The sequence below is a fragment of the Phaenicophaeus curvirostris genome, chromosome 6 (assembly GCF_032191515.1).
Source record: "Phaenicophaeus curvirostris isolate KB17595 chromosome 6, BPBGC_Pcur_1.0, whole genome shotgun sequence".
Classification (NCBI taxonomy): Eukaryota; Metazoa; Chordata; class Aves; order Cuculiformes; family Cuculidae; genus Phaenicophaeus; species Phaenicophaeus curvirostris.
In genome coordinates this window covers 511,548-535,286 of record NC_091397.1, presented here as the reverse complement: position 1 = coordinate 535,286, position 23,739 = coordinate 511,548, and the positions used below count along the sequence as shown (strand labels likewise).

Below are 23,739 nucleotides of genomic sequence, written 5' to 3'. Positions count from 1 at the left end.
CCCTACTGGCGCTTAAAATCATCAAATCATGGAATCCTAGAACAGTTTGGGTTGGAAGGGACCTTAAATATCATCCAGTCCCACCCCTGCCATGGGCAGGGACACCTCCCACTGCATCAGGGGCTCCAAGCTCCATCCAACCTGGCCTTCAACACCTCCAGGGATGGGGCAGCAACAGCTTCTATGGGCAACCTGTTCCAGGGTCTCATCACTCTCATCCTGAAGAAATTCCTCCTCCTGTCCAGTCTAACTCTGCCCCTCTCCAGTTTGTCCCCATTGCCCCTCGTCCTATCACCACAAGCCTTGGGGAACAGCCCCTCCCCAGCTTTCCTGGAGCCCCTTCAGGTTCTGGAAGGTCTCTAGAAGGTCTCCTCGGAGCCTTCTCTTCTCCAGGCTGAACATCCCAACTCTCTCAGCCTGTCCTCGCATGGGACGTGCTCCAGAATAGGAGCAAGGGGTGGAGGAATGGAGGAATAAACACCGCACCCCCCTAACGCTGCTCCTGAGGTGCTAGAAATCAATGTCCTTTTCTGTTTGCTTTGTGTGAAATCCGCTACTGAAGACAGAAGACGCTTTCGGGACATTCCATCTCCCCTCCCCGATATCCGTTACCGCCACACACACGAGCTGCACAGCTTGGCCTCCAGTGCCGTGCGTCTCCGTTACCGAAACCAGAGACCAAGCTGAGCAGAACGGCTCGAAAGGCTCCGAACAGCAGGACCGGTGCCGGCAGAGCCAGCTAAGGCCTGGTTAGGAACACCCAGGGCTCCTCATCAGCCCCAGGTGAACAAACGCAGCCCCAGGGCAAACCACACACAAGCCCTTCCTAAAAGCAGAGGAGGGCAGGGAAACAGCCTCTCCTGGGTGTGCAGGAGCCCCTGGCCAAGGGGAAACGGAAGCAGAATTCCTTGTCTCCAACACCAATCAGAGACAAAACTCCATGTCATCTACACTGGATTACGAACACAACAGAACCTGTGAGACCTCAGCTGGAGGGTTGGGGCCACCTCTGGAATCCTCAGCAGGAGAAGGAGATGGAGCTGTTGGAACGGGGCCAGAGGAGGCTCCAAGGATGATGTGAGGGCTGGAGAACCTCCCGTACGAGGACAGGCTGAGAGAGTTGGGATGTTCAGGAGAAGAGAAGGCTCTGAGGAGACCTTAGAGAGACCTTCCAGAAGAAGGGCAAGGGGAACAAAAGAACACAAAGGCTCTCCCACAGTTTATGATCCAACACCAACATTTAAGACTTGCAGCTAAAATCAGAGCTAGTAAGAGTAGATTAGTTCTGTAAGGCGTAAGCAGAAGGCGATACCCACACCTGGCGAAAGGGAAGAAGGGGAGATAAAGGTCAGAGCCGTGTAGCCAGATATGGTTGAGATCATTAGCACGTAGCTATTTGCCATTTATCTTGCATATCACATTTCCAAGGCATAACGAGGTCCTTCTCACCCAAGCTTTTAGCGTTTTCCATACATCTTAACACTCTGAGGTGATGTGAAAAAGAGAGCTCGGCCACAAAGGAAGGTTTTGTCTCTTCCCAGGAGGAGCAGACCTAGGTGCTCTGGCTGGAACAAAGTCTTATGAGGAGCCGCTGAGGGACTTGGGGTTGTTTAGCCTGGAGAAGAGGAGGCTGAGGGGAGACCTCATTGCTCTCTGCAACTCCCTGAGAGGAGGTTGTGGAGAGGAGGGAGCTGGGCTCTTCTCCCAAGGGACAGGACGAGTGGGAATGGCCTCAAGCTCTATCAGGGGATGTTTAGGTTGGACATTAGGAAAAATTTCTTCATGGAAAGGGTTCTCAGGCCCTGGCAGAGCAGGCTGAAAACCCCACCAGGCAGAACCCCCAGCAGAAATGGCTGCAGAGCACCCCAGTGTGTGACCATTCACCAACATTCACCCTACCCAGCCCTATGACACCACCATGCATCCTCAAACAGGACTGGTTAATTGCTTTTTAACCTATTAGTAGCTCTGGCCACAGCACAACCAGCCAAAAGTGTGGAGAACACGAGCCTCGTGCACTTCTTTTGCTTCATTTTTGCAAAATGCTGTTCAATTACAGTAAATCACTTCTATGAGGTGAGAGAGTTGAGATTCTTCAGCCTGGAGAAGAGAAGGCTCTGAGACCTTAGAGCAGCTTCCAGTGCTGCTTCCAGGAAAGCTGAGGAGGGGCTCTGGATCAAGGAGGCAGGGATAGGAGAAGGGGAATGGTTTGAAGCTGAAAGAGGGGAGATGGAGATGAGATCTTTGGGAGAAATGTTTTGCTGTGAGGGTGGGGAGCACGAAATTGGAAAAGGAGGAAGATTTAGATTGGACATCAGGAAGAAATTCTTCACGATGAGGATGGTGAGACCCTGGCCCAGGTTGCCCAGAGCAGTGGTGGCCGCCCCATCCCTGGAGGGGTTCAAGGCCAGGTTGGATGGGGCTTGGAGCCCCTGATCCAGTGGGAGGTGTCCCTGCCCATGGCAGGGGTTGGAACTGTATGATCTTTGAGGTCACTTCAACCCAAACTCTTCTATGATTCCTGCACCGAGATGGCTGGAGAGCAGCCAGCTCACCTCACCGAACACAGCAGAAAGACTCACCAGTTCAATACACGCGTTCTCACTACAGAGACCAATTAAAAAGATTATTATATCATCCTGCTTTCAATCCAGACTTAAACTTTTCAGCTCAGACTCATTAAGGAAAACACGTGGCTGTTCCTACATCCACCCACAGTTTCGTTTGCGTCCGAGATGAACCACATCACAGCGCAGTTCTGCTCCCGGCCACGAAACCTGCTCAGACCCAAGCCAGGTGGCCGCAGTGGCCGGTCAGGAACGGAGACGGGTCCACTCGCCCTGCTCCACCGAGGCAGACAGTGCACACGGCCTGGCTCCTGCTGGAATTCGTGTAGGAGTCACTCGAGAATGGGTTGTGTTGCATTTGGAGTTGTTTTTAATCCCTATTTCAAGCCGTTTCAGTGCTTCGTTGGCTGATAAGTGAACAGCAACCCTGCACCTACAGATTCTGCTCCCAAATATCACCCTCCCCGCGACTGCCACGGAGTGAGGAGGTGGGAATACGCAGAAACACGCTGCCTGCCACCACCAAACAGCTCTGCTCCTGAGCCACCAGAGCTCAGGGGTTGCTAAGTCACCAAAAGCAGGTGAAATGTTAGTCACTCCTGCTGCCTTCGGATTTGGAAGCTGTTGAGACTCTAAAATCACTAATTAATTCTTCCATAATTCTTAAAACAAGTGTAATGCATCACCTCGTATGTAATTCTGATATTTTTACAATTCTCAGCATTTCATGTATTAACAGAAATAAAACAGTCCTGTTTGAGCTTGAGCAGAGCTCGAACTTTCAGGCTCACCAATACTTGAAACTGGAACCAGCGTGGGGCTCCCCGTGCATCCAAAGGCAACAAACCATAGAGTCATAGACTAGTTTGGGTCAGGAGGGACCTTAAAGCCAGTCCAGGTCCAACCTCTTGCCATGGGCAGGGACACCTCCCACTGCATCAGGGGCTCCAAGCTCCATCCAACGTGGCCTTCAACACCTCCAGGGATGGAGCAGCCACAGCTTCCGCGGGCAACCTGTTCCAGCTCCTCCCCACCCTCATGGGGAAGAAATTCCTCCTCCTGTCCAGTCTAACTCTGCTCCTCTCCAGTTCTCCCAGCCCAGAAGGAGAAGCGGGGCTGGGAGAATCTCATGAGGTTCAACCAGGCCAAGGACAAGGTCCTACCCCTGGGTCGGGGCAACCCCCGGGTTCAATCCAGGCCGGGGGAGGATGGGATAGAGAGAAACCTTGAGGAGAAGGACTTGGTGGCAGGGGGAGAGAAGCTCCACATGAGCTCAACATGAAACCCCCCGTGTCCTGGGCTGCATCCAGAGCCGCGTGGGCAGCAGGGAGGGAGGGGATTGTCCCCTCTGCTCCTTCATGGACACATGAAGGTTTGCTCCGAATACGGCTGCACAGCAGCCACCAGAGTCACTGAACAGTTTTGCTACGTAAGCCTCTGACTGACAAAGCTCATCTAAAGTTGGCTAAATGCTCACACCCAGTTAAGAGAAGCCTTCACTTCTTACTCTGCAAGACAAACTCACTGCAAAATCCAGCTGAGTGAATTTAATACAGAGAGAGTGAATCACAGAACAGGTTGGGTTGGAAAATTGATTCACTTGCTAAGCTTAAAAATAAATAACTTACAACTGCAGACCCAGGGATCGCTGCGCTATCATTTTAAATTTAAATCCTTCACTGAGATTCTTAAACCCAACCTGACTGCAAGAAAGTTACATACATCCAGCTCACGGGAAAGAGTTCTTGATTAGCACAGCGTGAAGTCCTTCCGGAACCTGAAGGGGCTCCAGGAAAGCTGGGGAGGGGCTGTTCCCAAAGGCTTGTGGGGATGGGACGAGGGGCAATGGGGACAAACTGGAGAGGGGCAGAGTTAGACTGGACAGGGGTTGGAACTGGATGATCTTCATAGAATCACCAGGTTGGAAGAGACCCACCAGATCATCAAGCCCAACCGTTCCCATCAGTCACTGACCCGTGTCCCTCAGCACCTCGGCCACCCATCCCTTAAACCCCTCCAGGGAAGGGGACTCAACCCCCTCCCTGGGCAGCCTCCGACAGGGACCAATCACCCTTTCCATGAAGAAGTTCTTCCTGATGTCCAGCCTGGTGAAGCTTGAGGCCATTCCCTCTCGGCCTGTCCCCTGTCCCTTGGGAGAAGAGCCCAGCTCCCTCCTCTCCACAACCTCCTCTCAGGGAGTTGCAGAGAGCAATGAGGTCTCCCCTCAGCCTCCTCTTCTCCAGGCTGAACCCCCCCAGCTCTCTCAGCCGCTCCTCCTGACCCTTGTTCTCCAGCCCCCTCCCCAGCTCCGTTGCTCCTCTCCCCTCCAACCCAAACTGTTCTATGATTCTTAGTTCTCACCTCTAACTGAAATAAAGAGCTCTGCAGACGCATCTCGACCCGCTGGACCCCGTGACTGCGAACACACACTCAGCCATCGCGGCTGCGGCCGAACACGTGCCTGGCTCCCTCGGAGCGAAGAGCTCGCGCCGCTGCCACATACTCTCGTTTCAGCACATAGTTAGAGGGTTGCACAGTGACCGGCCGGGCACCACGATGAGCTCATCCCCAACAGCAAATTTTATCAACAAGCTTTTTGTTACCCGCTGCTCTACTTCAGCAAGTCCGCTTCACTTTTTGACTCATTAGTACAGAGGTTTTACGGAAAGGTTTGCCAGTAGCCCCCCCTCCTTTCTCTCTCCTACGTTTCTCCCTCTTTGGATTTATGCTAAAGATATTTTCACATTTGTTAGCCAAATTATTAGAAGCCGAAGAGAATGAGTCCTAACAGGTAGAGGGGTTTGGGAGGGGCTTTTTGTTCGGGTTTTCTTCCCTGGGTGTTTGAAAGAAGAAATCCTTTCAGATTGTACGTTATCACTTGAGTTACGCTTTGCATTAACTCCAAAAGCAAGGAGAAAACATTCCCAACTGCCCACAGCCAGCCTCGTGCTGAAGAGGAGGCCACGATGGAAGGAGAAGGTCGCTGCAGCACTTTGCAGAAAAGGGAGCAAGGAAAAACAAAGAAAGTAGTGGCCAAATTATGCTTTTTAGCAATTAAACCAAAAAACCTGTTCTTGGGGTCCTCAGGTTCAGCTCTGAAGAGGTGGGATCGTAGAAACATAGAATGGTTTGGGTTCAAATATACAATAACTCCACAGCTCTCTAGCGAGGAACCAACTGTCAGCGTCCAACTCACTTTCCAGAAGGCAACAAAGACGCTTCATAAAGTTTCACCCGGTGGTTGGTTTGTTCCTTCTTTCATCCCAACCTCTGCTGCCCGCAGTTCCTGGGCCTCGGCAGCTTTTCAAGCTTTAGTGAGATGGAGGGAATGAATGAGTCACTTTATTAACCCAGAGCTTGCACAAAAGGAATGTGAAAGGAAGAAACTGCCTTTCAGCAGAGCGAACATCTTGAACACGCTGAACTTTCCTTTGTTAAAATACATAGTGAAAGGAAATAATAAACTAAAAAGAGTCATTTAGTAAAAATGAGCTTAGAGAAAACAATTCACAGGCAATTTTCAGACTAAAAAAACTCAAAAGATATGAGTCAATTCCATAAAACACACTCTACGTCCCCAATTAGTAGATTAAAATGTATGCACCCCCCTCTCTCTTGGCTTTCTGCTCCTGCAAAGCGTAACACAAAGCGTCTCACCCAGACCTCGCGGCTGCCGTACTTGACAACATGCACAGCAAAACTCCCAGGAGAGATAAGCAGGGACACGGGAGGCATTAGCGTGACCCGCGGGCTACACGCGCGATAAACTGTGCCGAGAGGCCAAAGGTAACAGCAGGACCCAAAGATAATCGTTATTTAGTCGGAGATAGAAACTTTCGAGCTGATTTCCCGGCACCGCGGCCCTTGCCTGTTTACAGGCTACGAGGGAAAGGCGTTCTCTGCGGCCGCGGGGCAGGCGAGGAGGCCCTGGGGACGCCGTGTGATGGATCTAAACGTCACAGACTCACATATTCCAGCTGCAGAGCAAAAGCTGCTGATCCACACTTAAGGTTCCAGTCCAGGGGGAGACAAGCCCCACCTAACCCTCACCTGAGCACGGAAAAGGAGACGAGGGGCAAAGGACAAACCGCAACAGGTGCCACTGCACAAATCCAGAGATGAGCCTTCTCCTTTCTAGACACAAGGAGGAATTTCTTCACCATGAGGGTGGGGAGGAGCTGGAACAGGTTGCCCAGAGAAGCTGTGGCTGCTCCATCCCTGGAGGTGTTGAAGGCCACGTTGGATGGAGCTTGGAGCCCCTGATCCAGTGGGAGGTGTCCCTGCCTGTCACAGAGGGTGGAACTGGATGATCTTTAAGGTCCCTTTCAACCCAAACAAGTATTCAACAGCAGAGCCTGCCTCTGCTCTCCTTGTCTTCCAGAGGATTGTTTATCAACCCTCGTTTACATTTTACTCCTCCATTTATAAATTGTGAAGCTTCTTTTAAGTTTAGAATAACGCAGGGGTTACAGTCATGCAACCAGGATGCTCTAACGCATCCCAGCTCGCATTCACTGCTCTCGTTGTGTTACCCCCTCCACGTGCACAAAATCAGTTTACAGAATCACAGAATCATCGAATCACTAGGTTGGAAAAGACTTCTGAGATCACCAAGTCCAACCATACTCAGTTCAGCACAATATTTAATTATTACAGCTGAAAAAATAACTCCCACTGATACTTTGATGAGGCGTTAAGGATACGTAACCGGTCTGGTTCCCCCCTGCTCCCCTCAGGCATTCAATACATTGACAGCTCTAATTAAGAAAATGAGCAAAAAGTGAAATTACCAAATACCCACAAATGCCTCCCGTAAAAATACGTAAAAAGAACAAACGCATCTTAATTCCATACAGATTTCAGGAGCAAGTTTTGCGCTATGTAATTTCCTGTTCAGCTCACGCTCAACCATTTGATTACATCAGCACCTCAAAATGATATTAGAGGTGAAGCTTGCCAGGGAATTTCATCTGGGAAACGTAACGGGCGCACTCAGCATATTTGGTGGCTGAAAACTACAGCTACAGATAAATGACATAGTAGAGAAAATAAACAGAGCCCAGATCGAAGGAAGAAAGTTGAATTTTGATCAGACTCTGGTATTTCTAGTGTTTTTACAGGCAAATCACAGATTAAAAGCAGTTGAGGGCCCCTGTGGAAAGCAGCCGGGGAAAGGCGGGTGTTCCTACACGCTGCCTTGGTCTATGGGAGAGGATCTGGTCTGGGGGACCCCAGGAAAACACGGGGAATCTGGTCCTGGCAAGCTCCACCATCCCAAGTGGAGTTCTGCAGGGCTCAAGGGGCACGTCCTGTGAGCACAGGGCAGGGAACTGCTTTAATTTAGGCAATTAACGATGCCAAGGCCATTTCTCTCAGACAACCTGTGTTCTTCCCACTCAGCACACAATTTCTTTCACAGAAGCTGATCTCATGAGGTTCAACCAGGCCAAGGGAAGGTCCTACCCCTGGGTCGGGGCAACCCCCGGGTTCAATCCAGGCTGGGAGGTGATGGGATGAGAGCAGCCCTGAGGAGAAGGACCTGGGGGCTGGGGGGGAGAAGCTCGATATGAGACACAACATGTGTTCACAGCCCAGAAACCCCCCGTGGCCTGGGCTGCATCCAGAGCAGCGTGGGCAGCAGGGAGGGAGGGGATTGTCCCCTCTGCTCCTCTCTTAGGAGACCTCAGCTGGAGGGCTGGGGCCAGCTCTGGAATCCTCAGCAGGAGGAGATGGAGCTGTTGGAACGGGGCCAGAGGAGGCTCCAAGATGATGCGAGGGCTGGAGAACCTCCCGTCCGAGGACAGGCTGAGAGAGTTGGGATGTTCATCCTGGAGAAGAGAAGTCTCTCAGGAGACCTTAGAGAGACCTTCCAGTACGTGAAGAGGCTACAGGAAAGCTGGGGAGGGGCTTTCTCCAAGGGCCTGCAGTGACAGGATGAGGAGGAACGGCTTTAAACTGGAAGGGGAAAGATTTAGATGAGACATTAGGAAGAAATTCTTCACAAGGAGAGTGGGGAGGCCCTGAAACGGGTTGCCCGGAGAAGCTGTGGCTGCCCCATCCCTGGAGGGGTTCAAGGCCAGGCTGGATGGGGCTTGGAGCCCCTGATGCAGTGGGAGGTGTCCCTGCCCTTGGCAGAGGGGTCGGAATTGCATGATCTTTAAGGTTCCTTCCAACCCAAATTATTCTATATAAAAGAGAAGGATTATAGGATCGAGACATAGCAATGGGCTCAGTTAATGATTCCAGAAAGGCTGGTCAGCACGTTCAGCCTTTAAAGACTGTAATTCTCAGCCTGGGCTCCACACGTGGACTTATGGCACTTCCAGAAATCAGGATGTCCCTTTTCACTGCCAGGCAAGAAAAAATGAAGCGGTGGGAAGAACATACAGCTGTTTCAGAGCGCCCCATGTCCTGGAGTTTACAGCACACCTGAGCTCAGCCAAAAATCCAGGCACACTGACCTCAGGCTGTACCCCATGGGCTACAAATATGTTACCTACAATACAACATCGTGTTTTCACGTGTGCATCTGACTGGAATCACGGCCCAAGAGAAGCAAATCCCCCCATTGGTTTCTTGCTGGCGACGTGTCAGCCACATTTCGAAGATCAGCGCTGCGGCAGAGGTTACTGAGGAAGCAGGAGCAGAACACACAGAACCAGGAGCTAAATTAATCGCAGTCTCCTTCACTCCCCCCCCGCCCGCATTCCTCCTCTGCGGCAAGGACAGACACGAACTGATACAAACCAGGAGAACAGCCTGAGTGAAAACAAAGCAAAACCATGAGCAGGAAGATAAAAAATTATCTCCCTGCACAATAAAATATGACTATGTGGGATTTATCCATCTTAAAGATCTTTAAAAGAAAGCCACGAACAAAAAACCCCACGAATATTGCAGTTTAAACCCATCCTGACCCCTGAAAGAGCCGGGGGTCACGGCACGGAGCGTGGCACGTACACAGCACTCAGCGTGAACTCCTCTGTCTGCGAGTGGACTGGGAAGGCTCAGCCAATTTTGTGGCCCCTGATGGGATCCAGCCTCCTTCCCTTCGAGTTGTATTCCTGCCTCCTAAAGATCCCCCTGCCCCAGGACCGATCCTGCCGCCCCAGGGCACCGTCCCCTTGCCCCAGGGCACCATCCCCTTGCCCTACCAACACCACAGCAAAGTTTGGACTCCTGGGTGATTCTCTGCGAGACTGCCAGGAAAAGGGGAACAGAGAACACAGGCAGAAGAAAGAATTCACTGCTCGGACACTACCTGGGGGAGAAAACCCGACCCAAGCACACACACAGATTAAAGAACAGCTGACATCCATGTCTATGAGTCAAAAAGGCAAAAGCACCAGGAGAATCATAGAATCATTGAACAGTTTGGGTTGGAAGGGACCTTGAAGATCATCCAGTTCCACCTCCTGCCACAGGCAGGGACACCTCCCACTGGATCAGGGGCTCCAAGGTCCATCCAACGTGGCCTTCAACACCTCCAGGGATGGGGCAGCCACAGCTTCTCTGGGCAACCTGTTCCAGCTCCTCCCCACCCTCATGGGGAAGAAATTCCTCCTCCTGTCCAGTCTAACTCTGCCCCTCTCCAGTTTGTCCCCATTGCCCCTCGTCCCAGCCCCACAAGCCTTTGGGAACAGCCCCTCCCCAGCTTTCTTGGAGCCACTTCAGGTACTAGAAGGTCTCCTCGGAGCCTTCTCTTCTCCAGGCTGAACAAGCCCAACTCTCTCAGCCTGTCCTCGTACAGGAGGTTCTCCAGCCCTCGCATCATCTTTGTTTGAGAGGTTCAAACCTGGAGACACGTTCTTAACACAGCAGCTGATTGAGGAAAGTAAACGTAGTTTGGAGAGAGTTAAGCCTTCCAGGAGGAACCCTGGATGTGCACTGTAAGACACTGTCCTTACTGTAACCTCCCTTCCGCAGCGCTGACCTTGTCACTCCCTTACTTAATTCCTCACGTCTATTCTTCTCACTTTCCAAAGAGAATTCAAGTCACTAACACACTCCTGAGCATGTTTTCTACTCTCTGGGCTAACAGTCAGTTACCAAAATAACTTTTCCGTTCTCCCGGTGTCACTATTGGACTATTTCCTACTCTCATTATATAACCACGGATCTCTGCTTTAAAAGGGAATCACACTTTATCACAGGAAGTCAATCCCCCAGAGAAAACAACATTAAGGAGCCCGCAGTGTGTTTAAATGAGGCCGAGCATCAGCCGATGCCAGCCAGATTTAGGATTTTTAGGAGAACTGTATTAAATTACGTGCTCCAATAGACCCCATCAACAGCCTTTTTAAGAGGCTCTTGGAAGCAAAGAAGAAAACCACCCCGTATTCAATCCGTTCAGATGGATGCAAACAGGATTTGGTGGGCAAGGAACACAAATAACAGAGGAAAACAGCAGCAAAGATCAGCTGGGAGTTCAGCCGATGTGGATGGGAAGGAGGGAAGCGGAGAAAGGAGCGTAGCAAGAGGAGGGCAGAGGAGCATAAAACACACAGCACAAACACAGCTCCTGGTAATTACAAAACCCACACAAATCGATGCTTTAGAACCGAAGGCCTTTGTCAAACGTGTAAGATTTAACGTACAAGGTGGGTATCTGCTGCGAGCTGACAAATTCAGTGTTTCTAATCCCACGTATCACGCCGCTTTATTAACCCATCACTACCTGAGCGTGCCTCTAGGAGATTCCACCCGCAGAGGAGCGCTGGGAACCACAGACTACCCCAAAACGGGAAATCCTAGCCCAAAAAGGGAAATCCTAGCCAAAGGATCATCCCCAGCAACAACCAAGATTGGATGGAGAGGAGTCGTGTTCAGAGCCCAGGACGTGCCCACAGGGCGAGGCTTTCACCACACCAGCAATTACTGGGGATTCAGCAAGTTAAAAATCTAAGCTGAAGGAAACCAAGCCTGGAATTGCAAAGAGTTCCTTTACATTCCCCTCTTTCAAATTCGTATTTTTTCATTTATTCATTCTAGGAGAGGGAAATCTCAGAGAAGCTGCCAGCAAAGGGACATAAAATATCAAAATAATGTAAAGTATGATGAGTTAAGATGTTCTCATCATTTTAAGAGCAAGACAATGGCAACAAAAGAACAGTTGACCAATTGTTTGAAACACCATTAACATCCACTGGCCTTGAGTAAATATACAGCTTATTGGCCAAAGCTGGCTTTCAGCAACCAGACAACCCTACACAAAACTCTTCGACATTAAGATTGTCCAGTTCTGGAATCTTCAACATAAGGAGATGGAGCTGTTGGAACGGGGCCAGAGGAGGCTCCAAGGATGATGTGAGGGCTGGAGAACCTCCCGTCCGAGGACAGGCTGAGAGAGTTGGGCTTGTTCAGCCTGGAGAAGAGAAGGTTCCCAGGAGACCTTCTAGAGAACTTCCAGAACCTGAAGGGGCTCCAGGAAAGCTGGGGAGGGGCTGTTCCCGAAGGCTTGTGGGGATGGGACGAGGGGCAATGGGGACAAACTGGAGAGGGGCAGAGTTAGACTGGACAGGAGGAGGGATTTCTTCACCATGAGGGTGGGGAGGAACTGGAACAGGTTGCCCAGGGAAGCTTTAAGGATCTTTAAGGTCCCTTCCAACCCAAACTATCCTATGATTCCCTCAGAACTATTATTCCTAGGAAAACCCACAGTATTTTAAGGGGAAATAACAAGCCTAAAAATGCCCGTTTAAGGCAAATCATGGATGTCTCCTTAAAAGTGAATCCTCAAGCCAAAAATAGTTCAGGCTAAAAGCAAATAAGCTAGAGTTACATCAAATCAGCACTAAAGCAGATATACATCCCTATAAATCCAGTCATTCACCAATTACACCAATGCAAGCCACTAAGAGGGTCACTCCAGGACAAATATGTAATCCCCAATGTGACACTTGATCCTATTGCCCTACATGCTCTGGCCAAATCCCAATGCAAAAATAAAGTACATTTTACTTAAAAGACCAGTTAAAAAGAAATCCAGTCCTCATAATGAGAGGGATATAGCCTTTAACTCTCCTGTCGTAAGCGCTTAAATAGGTTAAAATGCAGTCCGAGAAAAAACATCTCTGCTTTACTCATGGAGGTAGCTTGAACAAAAGGAAGATTCCATACGTTGTAGCTCCATGTGTAAATGGAAATTTGGAAAATAAAACACAGCTGGAGCCACCCACAACATCCTCCAGCGTTCCCAGCACGGTGGTACCAGCCGATGCACGCACTGGGTGATGAGCACGGTTACAGCACCGGATCCCAAAGCATTTAAAGCCAGATTCCTGCTTCTACAAACATCCAGCCCCGAGCAAACACTCCCTGCAGGATCTCAAGATCATCTTAAAGGTTTCCTTTTACAACCCACACCTCTTTCCAGAGGTTTCTCTCTGCCTTCTCAGAGATAAAAGGAAACATTAGGATATATGAAGTTACGATAAAAAGGAATACTTCTGAGGCTGTGCATCCATAACTTTAGTTATGACCCGTTAATGGATTCCTAACAAATACATTTAAACTACCAGGGCATATTTAAACCACTTTGAGAACATTTAAATAAAAAACGCTCCTGCTAAGCAAGAAGTCCGAGTCATCCACCTCTTGACATCTAGAACCCTTTTCCTAATTGCTTTGATTCGTGACCAAAAAGAAAAGCGATTCACTCCTACCGCAAAAATCAAAAGGAAGGAAGAGCCGGTGACTCAGCTCTTTGTCTCATCCTCTGCCTCTCATGTCTGCAGGGCCTAATTCGAAGCCTCTGCTGGAGCTGGATGTGGATTTTTTTTGTCTTTGCTCTTCCACAGTTGTGAGGTTTCCAGTTACTTTCACTACTATTAACCAGTTATCTGTGAACAGCAGAAAATCTGCTCTGAGGTTCCTCCAGAGCAGCGCAGCCAAGCCTAGAAACGTCTTTAAAAGGAGCACTACGCTTAGTAAAGCTGCAAAAGAGAAATGGGATACACACACACAGAGCCCCCACCCACCCAAAAAAACCCACATACACAAAAAAGAACCAAGAGCAGGACTGGAAAGGGATGAGAGGAGAAAAACCCAGCCAGCAACAACCAACGAGTGAGTTTCAAACTCAAGTTCACATGTTTCTTGTTAACACCATTTCAGTCCAAGAGAAGGGGGATCCTGGTGCAGACAGCAACGCAGGAATTGAGCTCTCGCAACTCCTACGAGTAGCGCTAACCCTTCCACCTAAAAACGCTTCCTGTAAGCTGTTGTTTGCCAGGGGGTTCCCCTCCATGTGCCTCACAGCACTTCACACCCGGCAGCATTAATTTCATAGCACTACTCAAGCGTTAGCCAAGCTCCAAGGTACAGAGCACCCAAGAACTTTCTGAGCACCTTCAGTCACTGTCAGGAACACCCACCAGAGCAGGTGGACCTTTCCCTAACCTCCAAACAGCCTTTTAGCCTTTACATCCCCGAAACCCAGTCAAAGTCAACCTACCAACAGCTAGAAGCTTAGAAGCGCACGGCACTTTCCACAGGGGATTAAAGGAAAACTGTCACTAAAGCACAAATTTTAGATTTCCATTAACATCCTGGCAGCTTAAGCCGTTCCAATCGACGTTACGCATGGTTTGGGGGTGGATTTTCCACCTTAATGCTTTGCGCTGCTCCAATTCAGCCACGCCACTGGCAGCGCTTCTGCATCGCGTTTTCCCAGCAGAAAGCCAGTTCAACGTCTGCTTAGCACCCTCTTCTCCAACTAATTAGTCCTACTTCCCCTTTAATAAAACCAACGCGGCTCCTAAAGCAGTTCCAGAACTCCCACCTGGTCGCTGACAGCACGTGCGGTGATGCCGGCACAGCAGCACGATAAGAAGCGCAACGGGGAAGGCGGCTGGAGCCTCAAGCCAGTTCTGCTGGAGAGAAAAAAGGGAGCTGGAATACGGAAACAAACCCTCAGCATCGCGCTCCTAGAAGCACAAACTGCCAGAGCATCCACAGCACAGAGTCAGACGCACCACAGTCAGCACAAGAAATGAGGAGAGGAGAATAAGACCCAGCATTACAGAATCATAGAACGGTTTGGATTGGAAGGGACCTCAAAGATCATCAAGTTTCAAGCGTCCTGCCATGGGCAGGGACACCTCCCACTGGATCAGGCTGCTCAATAAATAGAGCTGCATGATTTTCTGCCCCTTACAGAGGATCTTCCAGCATTACAAACATCAGTGAAGTTATACAGACGCTGCAATCCACAGTTAGAGGGTTCAAAAGCCCTACGGGCAGGGAGAAGGAAACCCAGCACTCCGAGAAAGAAGCATCCCCAGCACCGGTGGATTTTCACCAACAGCTTCAAATCAATCCCATATTCCAAACTCAAGAGTACGTAAACATACTTTGAAATCCAACGGACACATGCTCCCATAGTTGTGCTCTGTTTAAAGCAAGCGTCAACACCCTAAATTCAGCTGAAAAACAGCTTTTGGGGATGATGTAGCTCTAATACAATTCTACAAAAGGAACAATGACTCACTCCCCGGCGGGAATGTGTTGGGAGTGCATGACCTAATGCTCAGAGAGGAGCCAGCTTTTTCCGAAAGATCCCACTTCAATATGTACAGTAACTCCCCAACAAACAAAGTTTTAGAAAGGGAGGGGTTTTATCATAGAAACATAGACTGTTTGGGTTCGAACAGACCTCAAAGCCCACCCAGTTCCAACTCCTGCCATGGGCGGGGACACCTTCTGCTGGATCAGGGGCTCCAAGCCCCATCCAAGCTGGACTACAACACCTCCAGGGATGGGGCACCCACCACTGCTCTGGGCAACCTGGGCTGGGGCCTCCCCACCCTCACAGCAGAGCATTTCTTCCTCAGATCTCACCTCAATCTCCCCTCTTTCAGCTTCAAACCATTCTCCTCATCCTACCCCTGCCCTCCCTGATCCAGAGCCGCTCCCCAGCTTTCCTGGAGCCCCTTTCAGTCCTGGAAGCTGCTCTGAGATCTCCCTGGAGCCTTCTCTTCTCCAGGCTGAACAACCCCAACTCTCTCAGCCTGGCCTCAGAGCAGAGGTGCTCCAGCCCTTGCATCATCTCCATGGCCTCTTCTGAACTGTCTCCTTCCCTTGCTGAGAACTCTGGAACTGGACTCAAGACTTCAGGTGGGGTCTCACGAGAGAGGAGTAGAGGAAGAGAATCGCTTCCCTCACCCTGCTGGCCACATTTCTTTTTTTTTTTGCAGCCCATTATAAGTTTTTTGCACGAAGGAACTTACAGAATCACCTCCTTTTTGGCTTTCTTCACTCCTTGCTGAAACCCAACCAATGTATCAGCAAGCAGTTCCCAAACTGTCCATCCTTCCAAAGAATGACATCCACATTGCTCACTCTCCAGCCCCGTTTAGCCCTGGCTGCCAGAGGCACAGACAGCACTGACCCAACGCACCAGCCGACACCAAGAGATCATCAACTGTGCACAGAGGCGTTAAAATTAAAATGTTAGTAGGCACAAGATATGAAACATGAGCAAGCTAAGAGCACTCGACTGACAAGCAAGACGAGCCTACTTCGTGTTCAACTGGATTCCTGACGATGTTGCTGCAGATCCTCTATCTGTGCGGGGCTGATTTTTAAGGTTTTATGTTCAGGCAGCAGCTGTAGGGCTTATGGAAGAAGCTGCCTGTGATAGAGCTCAGAATTATTTGATACGTTCAAAAGCCCAGTGACCATCCCTTGGGCTGGAGCCCTCGTTGGTCTCAGTCCGTCTCACGCTCACGCTTGCAAATACTCCGGATAAAAGGGGTGAAGTGTAGGTGGAGAATGGGAGTGAACGACACAGGCTAATCAGGATTTTAATCATGCTAATAGATGTGATTAACTGCATACTTCTAGGAGCTTCCTGCAGCTACACATGAGTAGCTTGATAGCCAGAATGCAGCAGGAGTGAACTGCTCATCCCAGTTTAATCTCCAGCTACACCCCGTGTGTCACGTCATCCGGCATGCAGGGATATACCTAATACTTAACCTTATTTCCACCCACATATCAAGTCTTCCACCAGGCCAACACAATCATTTTGGGCAGGGCGCAATGACTCTGGACCTGTATTTGTCTACCCTGAAGTCTCTTCACAAACAAAGTTAGGGCTCCGTGAGACTGGAAATCCAATCTTGGCAAAGGAAAGCCGATGCGGAGCCTCTTGCATTACACAAACCTGCGTGAATAATGCAGCTACCACCAGGGTTAGGTTTTTTCCAGTTCTGTTCAAATCACAGGGATGTTGCTAGCTTTATCTCCAAGATAGTTCTCTCAAGGACCAACAAGATACTCATTCAGCAGCTGCCTCCCTCTCAGCTGAAAATTCATCAGAGGCCAGGCCCTTAAACAATAAGAAACAGCCTTTTCTAACAGCGAGGAGGTGGGGAAGAAATCAGACCCTTCTCTCCTCACTTCTAGGGGAGGATGCATGGAAAGTAACAGAATAAACAACCCACCATCCTCCCACCACCCAGCAGATATTTCAGGAGAACAATGCGTATTGTGGAGCTTGAATGCATCATCATTTACATACACATCCATTTTTCATCTAGGTAGCAGACTTATTCCTCCCACTAACATAAAATCTCTGTTTTCTAGAGGAACGACTGCAAACATTCTGCTCCTAAATGCTTGCATGACAGCACACACACTCCAACAACTTATCCAGACGATTCCAAGACTCATCTTGCTTGAGAACAGATATCCGCACCCTGCCAAACTCTTACTGCTATCCCAATATATCTTTGAAGACTGCTAGTGCTTAAATACGACTCAAGCAGCCCACTAATGTCTGTCCATAATAGATTGGGTTAGAACTCTCAATATTTTTAAATCATTTTAATATTTAATAACCGCAAGCATTTAAATTCCGAGAACTCCAGGAAGAAGCCACCCCAAGGGGAACACAGGGTGCTGCTGTGAGCCAGAAGTATCTCATGCTTGTTGTCAAAAAGTTAAAATCTGCATAAACTCCCCAGCAACCGATTTCGCTGACCTTTTCTTCCCACAAGAAATTCTTTCACATGCGCAAAAGAATAAGTCATGGAACTGGCTTCCGAGTGGTCGGAAGCTGGAGAAGTTCACCGCAAGAGCCTACCTGTGCCCTTTATTCAGAGGGGCTGTGCTGGGTCCCACCTGGCTTTTACACCACGTCCCCAAGGACCTGGTCTGGAGCACATCCACCTTTCTTCTGGAAGATGAACTCCTGTAGCAGGTGAGAGCAGTAATGACGGCTCAGGCTGAAGCAGTTCCACCACACTGCTGTAATCACAGGCCCCTCTGATCTACAGCTGAGTGTCATTTAATTTGCCTTCAAGGAAATAGAGAAAGGCACTAAGAAAATCAGTCTGATTGCCCTGGTTAGTCATGAGGAAGCCGTACACGGAGACATTTGACTGAAAGATGCATCTATTTTAGCTGGGACAGGAAGTGTAAACACAAAGCTACAGGAAATAACGAGCTGCTTTTTGGAGCAATATTCCCTTCTTCAGGTTTGCTTTGAAACTCCACGAGCACCTACACAAAATACAACTTTGCTGTCTACCATCAGACCGGCAACGACACCATGAGTAACACGCCCCGAACGCTTCGTTCTCAGAGGAGGAGACTGGGATTTTATCTCCCAATCTGCGTCTGGGCTAGCAAAATAAATGATTTGGCATTTTTTTGGACCAAACCAAGGTATAGTTACACGTTATTTGACTTTTAAGTAACCATTACTTTCATTTTAATTGCAAGTAGGTTGAATTCCCCCTGACAGACTTAAACCCTGTCCGACCAGTGGTTTCCCTTAGTCATGAGCTCAGTATATACCAGAGTTTGCAAGTCTGCACATCACTGCTCCGTACGTAGAGACAAACGGAGCTTAAATACCACATTATCAACTGAGGATATCGAAAGAGAGGTTAGTAAACAGGAGGTAAAGCTTAAGAATAGTCCATAAGAGCAAGAACAGTGATGACAGCGATAGGCCTGAACCAGGCCTGAACTCTGCAAGATTTAATGGCTCAGATTCATTTATTTCTAGGGATGAGAGGTAACCACTGAAATACTACAGGGGTTGGGACCTCAAATATAATTATAGCTCCATTCGCTAAAATTAAGGCTGTCTCAGCCCTTCTACAAACACCAGAAAGAAAACGTAACCCATTTGTTTAAACCGAGTATTTACCAGGCTCCATAATCCGAGCTCCAGACTGGAAATCAAGCCCTGCCCCAGCCTCCACACAGCCTTCTCCCCTTCAGAAAAAGCTATTTCTGTTCTAATTGTACTTCTGTTGATCAGGTCGCCTTGTCAGAGGTGGGAGGGGGGTTTAATATCAAGACAGAATAAACACTCGAAGCAATGCTTTGGGATTGAAAACTAGGCTTAACTGCCAAGAGTCCCTGGGAGGGGAACGAACGAGCGCTCCGAACCCGGGCACTTCAGAAGCCGCACGGCCACCTTCGAGTGGCGCTCACCAGCGCTGGGAGGCTCGGCACACACATACCAGCCTGAGCCCAAGTTGGTTTCAACAGCCGGTGGGAGCCTCTCGTGTGATTATTCACCTCCTGGTCTCCACTCCCTGCGATGCCCACAGCCGACTGGTACGGAGCGGCGAGCAAGGGCGAAAGCGATGCCTTTCCCCACACCACCGCGCTACTCGCAACCTTCAAAGCCTCCCCACAGACAAATTAGGCAACTTGTTAAAACAGATCTCTCAATATCCTACGAGGGTGAGGTTCCACAGTTCCCAGGGCCGAGCCGTGGTGCGGAGCGCTCCTCAGAGCCTGCCTAAGCATCCCCACGACATGGGAACTCACGCACAGAGCCATCAGCTTGTAAGAAACAAGCTGATAAAGTTGGATATTAAAACGTCGGTGAGTCTCTGCTGGTATATGCGTCCTGCCCACAGGCTTCCCGCTCATTATTTAAGGACCAGAGTGACTTAATCCTCTCCCGGTACCATCTGAGGACCTGGGGGGAAGGAGGGGTGACCCACAAAACCGTACCCATGGCAACACCCCGCTCTAGCCGAACTCGCAGAGCCGCGGTCCTCAAACCACTGACACTTCTTTGTATGAGCGAGTATTTCCCTGATGTCATTTCTGCAGCGACACACAATGCAGACTCGGTAATACCCATGAACTTCAGTTTTGGAGTCAACAGTCACAAACAGATCGACCATTCTGCCTCTAAGCTTATTATTTGGCACTAACGGGTCACTATTCCCCAAGAAAACAAGACAGGGGATGCTGCTGCTATTGCAATAGCGAGTCAGTTCTTTGTAAAACTGAAAAAGACACCAGGGGGCATAAAAGATAAAGATTACAGTAAAAAAAAAGAAGAAAAAAAGAGTTCATGAATCCTCCAAAACACAGGATAATCCGAAATTTTACCAGTTCTCATAAGGAAAAACAAATAAGCAAAAAGTTAAAGCAATTAATACAGGCGGGTCTGTCCAGCCTGTATCACTTTTATATTTCTATCACTGTTGAATATTTTCGAGTTAAAATTTATTTCTCTTTCTTGGAAAAAGGAAAAGTTAACCAAGCTACAACAGCACCTTATATATTACACCAGTAAAATATACATTCCCTGCCCAGGGCAGGGGGTTTGGAACTGGATGAGCTTTAAGGTCCCTTCCAACCCAAACCATACTACGATTCACTACCAAATGGAATAATCAAGCCCTAAAAAGAGGAAATATGCCTTAGAGTTGTAAAACTCCAGCAACGTCCTGTCCTTTCAGTTTATAAAACGCAGCTACGGCTGCGTCACACGCAGAGCCCTGCGTAAAGACGCCTGAGGAGGCTCCATGCAAGGCGTGCTCTGCCACAGGCTGAAACATCGAGAAAGTACTTGGATGTCTATTATATTATTCAAGAAGCCTTTCAGGTGCTCTGCTCAAATTATAAGCTGGGAAGAACACAGATCAGCGAATAGAGGAGTCCAGCTTGAATAAAAGCTACCAAAATTAACAAGAAAACCATCTAAACTTTTAAAAAAATGCTAAAATAAATGAGCTTTTGTTTAAATCCATGAAGAATCATACTAAAGAAATAAGAGAGGAGGAAACAAAGCGAGAATTAAGAAGCAGCAAAGAAAACCCACCAAACCCCAAAGCCAACACTTAAAGGGGCCTACAGGAAAGCTGCGAGGGGCTTTTATCAGGGAGTGCAGGGATACGACGAGGGGGGATGGTATTTGAGCTGAAAAACCGGAGTTTGAGATGAGATCTTGGGAAGAAATGTTCTCCTGGGAGGGTGGGGAGGCCCTGGCCCAGGGAAGTGGTGGCTGCCCCATCCCTGGAGGGGTTCAAGGCCAGGTTGGATGGAGCTTGGAGCCCCTGATCCACTGGGAGGTGTCCCTGCTCGTGGGAGGGGATGGAACTGGATGGGCTTTGAGGTGCCTTCCGACGCAAACCGTTCTATGATTCTAGTTCAGGTTTCATATGTTCACAGATCGCACAGAAAACACACCCCTCAGAGAGAAGCGGAGTTTGCAACAGCGAGATATGCTTAGAAAGCTTTTGGCAGTAGAACAGCATCTTCATCAGAACCAAAAACTTCATTGTCCTGGGTTTTAACGTATTCGCAGCAGTTTTACACCACGCGCCAGCCCACGTTTGCTCGATGCTTCGGGCTGTTCCTTCCGCAGGAGCTTTGCTCATCTCCAACGCCGGGTCCACACAACCCATGGCCCCGCACTGCCACGCCCAGGGTTCCAAGCTGCCTCAAAAGCCTCCCCCCTCCATGATACCGGACCCGGTGCCACGGGTTAGGGTGTCCATTCCTCATCATCTCAGCCTCAAGCACCCTGCCGCCCCATCACCTCAGCCTCTGTCCCTCCCCACCACCTCGAACACCCCCTCCATCTCAGACCCACCTCATCATCCTCTCCCTATTCCCATCACCTCAGCCTCCCGCTCCATCTCTTCCCCATCCCCTCAGCCTCTTCCACTCCCATCACCTCACCCACCCCCTCAGAGCCCCCTCACCCTCTCTCCCTATCACCTCAGATCTTCCCACCACCTTCCCCACCCATCACCTCAGATCCTCCCACCCCGGTCCCCTCAATCTACCCCCATCACCTCCTCGCCGTCACCTCAGACCCCTCATCACCTCAGCATCGCCCCCAACCCCTCAAACCCCCCCTCAATCTACCCTGTCATCTCAACCCCCCCCACTGCTATCACCTAGGAGCCCACCGATAATCACCTCAGAGCCCCATCACCTCAATCCCTCCCCCCCATCCCCTCAGAAACTCTCTCCATCTCCCCCACCAACTCAGAGCCCCCCTAAATCCCCTCAGAGACACCCCATCCCCCCAGAGATCCCCATCACTTCCTCCACCCACCACCTCAGTCCCCACCTTCCCCACCCCCTCAGACCCCCCCATCCTCCCCTAGCCCCCAGATCCTCTCTCCCTGAGACCCCAACCCACCTCCTCAGAACCCCCCATCCCCCCAGATCCCCAACCCCATCGCCCCACAACCCCTCCCTCTCAGACCCCAACCCCATCATCTCAGCCCCCCATCCTCTCCCATCCCCGCAGCCCCTATCCCCCTAAACCTCCTTTCCCTGAGACCCCAACCCCATCACCTCACCTTCCCCACCCCCTCAGACCCCCCCATCTCCCCAATCCTCTCAGACCCCCCCCATCTCCCCACATTCCCCCTCCTGAGACCCCAACCCTGTCACCTCAGCCCCTCCACCCCCTCAGACCCCAACCCCATCCCCTCAGACCCCCATCCTCGCTCATCTCCTCAGCCCCTCCAACCCCTGCGACCCCGACCCATCCCCTCAGCCCCCCAATCTCCCCCATCGCCCCGTTCTTCCCCATCACCTCAGCCCCCCAACCCCTCAGACCCCAACCCATCCCCTCAGACTCCGCCATCCCCTCAGACCCCAACCCCATCCCTCAGCCTCTCCATCCCCTCAGCCCCTCCCTCCCTTCGGCCCCCCAATCCTCACTCATCCCCTCAGACCCCAACCCATCCCCTGAGACCCCAACCTCATCCCCTGAGACCCCAACCCCTCAGCGCGCCCAGCCCCTGATACCCCAACCCCATCTCTTCAGCCTCTCCGTCCCTTCAGCCCCTCCCTTCCCTCGGTCCCCCCATCCTCACCCACCCCCTCAGACCCAACCCCATACCCTCAGACCCAACCCCATCCCCTCAGAGCCCCCAACCCCATCGCCTCAGAGACCCCAACCCCTCAGACCCCAACCCCAGCCCCTCAGCGCCCCCAGCCCCTCAGACCCCAACCCCATCCCCTCAGAGCCCCCAACCCCATCCCCTCAGAGCCCCCAACCCCTGAGAGCCCAACCCCATCCCCTCAGACCCCAACCCCATCCCTTCAGAGCCCCCATCCCCTCAGACCCCAACCCCAGCCCCTCAGCGCCCCCACCCCCCTGGTGTCCCCCCCCCCCCCACCGCGGCCGCCGCCCTCCCAAGGACGAACCCAGCTCCCCCCGCGCCCGGGCCGCTCCCGCTCCCGCCCCGGAGCTCCCCCCGCCTCGTTCCTCACCGAGGGCGCGGGGGCCGCCGCCGGGGCGAGAGTCGCTGCGCCCTGCGGGCCGGGCCGGGCCGGGCCGCGCTGACGGAGGAGACGGAGCGAGCGGAGCCGCCGCCGCTGGCCTCGCGCCGAGCCGCGCTGCCCCGCGAGCGCCCGCCGAGGGGGCGGGGCCACGGCGGCCTCGGCCAATCGCGCCGCGCCGCGCCCGGCCCGCAGCCAATGGCAGCGAGCGCGGGCGGCGAGGGGGCGGGGCCTGAGGGGGGCGGGGCGAGGGTCAGGGGGCGGGGTCTGAGGGGGAGGGGGGCTGAGAGAGGAGGGGTGGGGGGATAGGGGTGGGGAGGGGGGAGGGAGAGGGGAGGGGGGCTGATAGAGGAGGGGTTGGGGGGTAGGGAGGGGGCGCTGAGAGGGGAGGGGTTGGGGAGGTGGGGTGGGGAGGGGAGGAGAGGGGGGCTGATAGAGGAAGGGGGGGGACAGAGGAGGGGTTGGGGGGGTAGGGGTGGGGAGGGGAGGGAGGGAGGGGGGGCTGAGAGGGAGGGGGGGCTGATAGAGGAGGGGTTGGGGGGGATAGGGGAGGGGAGAGAGGAGGGAGGGAGGGGGGGCTGATAGAGGAGGGGTGGGGGGGATAGGGGTGGGGAGGGGAGGGAGGAGGGAGGGGGGTCTGAGAGGGAGGGGGGTAGAGGAG

At 51.3% G+C, this 23,739-nt stretch overlaps 1 protein-coding gene across 10 annotated transcripts in view; it reads right to left on the bottom strand.

Annotated features, from left to right (window-relative positions):
- Nucleotides 1-23,116, bottom strand: part of MAP4 (microtubule associated protein 4) — a 140,596-nt gene extending 117,480 nt beyond the window's left edge. For 9 of the 10 annotated variants that reach the window (XM_069859119.1, XM_069859127.1, XM_069859122.1 and 6 more), the window contains exon 1: nucleotides 14,350-14,437. The gene's annotated coding sequence lies outside the window, so the exon portion shown is untranslated. Of the gene's footprint in view, nucleotides 1-14,349; nucleotides 14,438-23,069 lie in introns of those variants that run through there. The other variant, XM_069859118.1, reaches the window with a different exon arrangement.
- Between the last annotated feature and the right edge of the window lie 623 nt (nucleotides 23,117-23,739).